General features: G+C 52.2%; 1 pseudogene; it reads right to left on the reverse strand.

The window, feature by feature from the left end:
* Positions 1–1436: 1436 nt before the first annotated feature.
* The window catches only part of LOC112075069 (neuronal acetylcholine receptor subunit alpha-7-like), an 8513-nt pseudogene continuing 5432 nt past the window's right edge, over positions 1437–4517 (reverse strand).

The following is a 4517-nucleotide window of genomic DNA, read 5'->3' on the forward strand; positions in this document are numbered from 1 at the left end:
AGTTCCACATGTAAGTCTGTCCAGTTCCACATGGTAAAGTCTGTCCAGTTGCCACATGGTAAGCCTGTCCAGTTCCACATGTAAGTCTGTTCAGTTCCACATGTAAGGCTCTGTCCAGTTCCACATGTAAGTCGTCCAGTTCCACATGTAATCGTCCAGTTCCACATGGTAGTCTGTCAGTTCCACATGAAGTCTGTCCACGTTCCACATGGTAAAGCGTCCAGTTCCACATGATAAGTCTGTCCAGTTCCACATGGTAAGCTGCCAGTTCCACATGGTAAGTCTGTCCAGCCACATGTAATCCTGTCCCAGTTCCACATGAAGTCTGTCCATCCAACATGGTAATCTGTCCATTCCACATGTATATCTGTCCAGTCCACATGTAAGACTGTCCAGTTCCAACATGGTACAGTCTGCCAGTCCACATGAAGCTGTCCAATTCCACATGGTATTAGTCTGTCCAGTTCCACTTTGTAAGTCGCAGTCCACATGTAAGTCTGTCCATCCACATGTAAGTCTGTCCAGTTCCACATGGTAAGTCTGTCCAAGTTCCACATGGTAAGTCGTCCAGTCCACATGGTGAAGTCGACAGGGCCCCATGGTTCCTTAAGGGGAATTCAGCAACGGTCCTCTTCCTTTCCTCTCCCCCTCCTCTCCCCCTCTCCTGCCCTGCTCTTCCCCCCTCTCTCTCTCCTCTCTCTTCTCCCCTCTCTCCTCTGCCTCTCCTCCTCTTCTGCTCTTCCTCCCTCCTCTTTCCCCCTCTCTTCTCCTCCTCGTCCTCTTCCCCTCTCTCCTCTTCCCCCTCTCTCCTCTCTCTCCCCTCTCTCTCCTCTCTCCCTCCTCTTCCCCTCCTCCCTCTCCTCTTCCCCCTCGTCTCTCCCCTCCCTCCTCGTCCCCTCTCTCCCCCTCTCTCCTCTCTCCCTCCCTCCTCTTCCCCTCTCTCCTTCCCCCTCTCTCCTCTTCCCCTCTCTCCTCTCCCCTCCTCTCTTCCCCCTCTCTCCTTCCCCTCCTCCCTCTCTCTCTTCTCCTCCCCTCTCCCTTCCTCCTCTCCCCTCTCTCCCTCTTCTCCTCCCTCCTCTCCCTCCTCTCTTCCCCCTTCTCCTTCCCCTCCCTCCTCTTCCCCCCTCTCCCTCCCCCTCTCTCGCCTTCCCCCTCTCCCTCTTCCCCCTCTCTCCCTTCCCCCTCTCTCCTCTTCCCCTCTCTCCTTCTCCTACTCCCTCTCCCCTCTCCCACTTCCCCCTCTCTCCTCTTCCCCCTCTCCTTCCACTCTCCCCTCTGCTCACTCTCTCCCTTCGCCCTGCTCTCCCTCCCCTCTCGCCTCTTCCCCTCTGCATTCCACTTAGCGCCTCCCTCTCTCCCCCTCCCACTTCCCCCGCTCTCCCTTTCTCCTCTCTCCCCCTCCCTCCTGTTCCTCTCTCTCCTCTTCCCCCTCTCTCCTTCTCAGAAGAAGTCCTTGGAGGCGGCCTCCACAAAGTTGGGTGCGGCCATGAGGATTGTGATGGTACAGATGATGTTGAACACACTGAACCCCACCAGACACAGACGGTCGATGACCGCCGCTGCAAACTGCCACTTCTCCGCCACGCTCACCCTGCGGTCCTGCTCACGGAAACGATTGGCCAGGAACTGCACCTCCTCCAGCAGGGCCTGAAGCTGGGCCTCCACTACCCCAGCCTGGAACACCCCGGCCTGGGCATGGCATGTACCTGCTCCGACTGCTCCAGCCCCATCCTCCACACAGCTGGAGCCTGAGGGGTCAGGGTCCAGAGATGTGGGGGGTTGTGGAGGGGGGCTGCCGAACATTGTGGAGGAGGGTGGGTGGTGGTGGAGGATTGGGTTGTCAGAACCCCTTCCTCCTCCTCCTCTCCAGGTGACAGCAGGGTCTGGTTCAAGAGGACTCTGGAAGCCAATGTAGGGCCGGTGTCCATTGGGCTGAGGGTGGGGGGTGGAGGGGAGATTGGGGTTAGGGTGGATATTAGGCTGGAGGTTTGGGTTGGATGGTGGGTGTGGTAGGGGCTGGCTGAGCTGGCTTAGACTGGCCTGCAGAGAGGTGAGGCTCTGGGGGAAGGTTAAGGGGGCTGGGGTGGTGGTGGTGGGGGCAGAGGCGGGCCACCAGCAGATCTGCTCTGCTGATTGTCGCTGGACTCGCTCTGCATCTCATGTCTTTACATGTTTGATAATAGTGAGGACTATTTTCAATTTGGAGAGCTCTATCTCTGTCTTGGAACACTGCAGAATTTACTGACGACAGAAACGTAAAAGAGAGAGGTCAAGTATAGAGGAAAAGGAGAGAGTAAGAGAGGGAGAGAGCGCCTCAGCCCTCCCCTTTTCACCGCCACATCTCTCCTGTTTCCATCCCCGCTCCTTTTACCTCTCCCTTTTACCCTCCTCCTCTGTCCTCCATCTCCCCCTATCCGCTTTCCCCCTCTTATCCTCCTCCCCTCTCTCTCACCCAGACCGATCTTCTCCCCTGATCGGGCTGGAAGTATGAACAACAGCAGTGTCAGGAGGAGATGAGAACACAGGGGACGAGGAGGGGTTGTTAGAGTAGAAAGGTTCTCCGCGTAGGGAATCAATATGTCATCGTAGTGGCTTGTAGCACTCATAAAATATCTCATGACGATCACCTGGTACACCTACAAGAGGGGAGGAAAGAAGGGAGTGAGAGATTAGAAAATGAGAGAGAGATACAAGAGGGATGGAAAGAAGATGGGGGGGGTAAAGGAGGAGGGACAACCTGGTCGGGGCAAGCAGAGCTCTCTCACCGCAGCAGGTCCACTCTCCATTGGACATGTATCCTGACAGGTCAGCCTCCTGCATCTGGAGTCCAAGCCAGCCGTCAACGTCCACGAGCCAAACTTCAGCTCACACCGTTGGATGTCAAATGGAAACCAACGCACGTCAACATTACACGCACTGCTGAAAATACCTGTGACAGAGAGGGGGAAGGTGGGGAAAAAAGGAGAGAGGGAGGGAGAGAAGGGAGAAGATGAAACAGACATTGAGAGAAGAAGTGCATTACCGGTATGTCTATGTGAAACTATGAGTGAATATCCTAAAATGAGGAGGGGAAGGTCAGGGAAGAATAAAAAGAGAAAGGTTGATCTGTAGACTTACCTGGAGGTAGGTACTCACAGATCCACTAGAGTTGACCAGCACATAGCTCTTAAGGTGGCATCAAACTTATCATGGGCACTGAGGACAAAAAAGAAAGATCAGTGGTGTGTGTGTGTGTGTGTGTGTGTGTGTGTGGTGTGGTGTCCTACACACTGTTGTACAGTAGTATATCAGGTATCCAGACCTGGTCAGTAGTGAAGCGAAGGGTTTTCACCTCTGGGTACTCTGACTGGTTCCACTGAAGGTAGTGGTCACCATTGTATACAAATCCAGTTAATCAGTTAATCAATTGTTAAGGTTGCAAGGAGAACCACAAATGCGCACACACACACAACACACGAATGGACACCCATGCATGGACACACACACTGCAGGGTCATCCTCACCATCTGAAGCCAGGCATTAGTGGTGAGGATCTGGTTTTTCTCATCCTGGAAAAAGATGAAGACAGTTAAATTAGTGTGTTGTGTGTGTGTTGTGTGTGTGTGTGTGTGTGTGTGTGTGTGTGTGTGTGTGTGTGGTTGTGTGTGTGTGTGTGTGTGTGTGTGGTGTGTGTGTGTGTGTGTGTGTGGTGTTTATATGAATGTGTGTGGTAAGAGAACATGGTAGCGCACCACATTCATGACTTGTAAGAGAGTGTAGGAGAATCGGACAGTGAGTGGTAGGAGTCGTTGGCAACAGGTTCTCCATACGGTTATATTCCCTCAGTAGCTCCCTCAATAGATTACGCTGGTGGGGACCCTGCTCAGACACTGAGAGAGGGGAGGAGAGAGAGGGGGATAAGGAGTAGAAAGGAGGGAAAGGGATGAGGGAGGGAGTGGGAGAGAGAGAGGGCAATGACGAGAGGAGAAAACAGGAAGACGGAGGAGACAAAATGGACAGTTACAAAGAGACAGCTACATTCCTGCAGACAGAATGGACAGTTACAAAGAGACAGCTACATTCCTGCAGACAGAATGGACAGTTACAAAGAGACAGCTACATTCCTGCAGACAGAAGGAAAATGAGAGAAATATATAGAAAACATTCAAGAAGACAGAAGGAAAATGAGAGAGAAATATAGAAAACATTCAAGAGACAGAAGGAAAATGAGAGAGAAATATATGAGAAGAAATACACAAAAAAAAAGAAGAGATCATCTGAATGGAACGATTTCAAATCGTTTTAAACAAAGCTGCTTTGAAAACGAGTACAGAGATTTTAGATGACTGGAGGAGGCAGGGGGCGGGGACGTGAAGATGAGGGTGAAAGAGGAGAGTAAGAGGAGAGAGTGAAGAGAGGGAGAAAGAGAGGGAGAAAATAGGAGAATTAAGTGGAGAGAGAGTGAAGAGAGGGAGAAAGAAATAGGAGAATTAAGTGGAGAGTAGAGTGAAGGAGAGGGAGAATAGGAAATTGAAGTG

The sequence above is a fragment of the Salvelinus sp. IW2-2015 genome, unplaced genomic scaffold (assembly GCF_002910315.2).
Source record: "Salvelinus sp. IW2-2015 unplaced genomic scaffold, ASM291031v2 Un_scaffold2971, whole genome shotgun sequence".
Lineage (NCBI taxonomy): Eukaryota > Metazoa > Chordata > Actinopteri > Salmoniformes > Salmonidae > Salvelinus > Salvelinus sp. IW2-2015.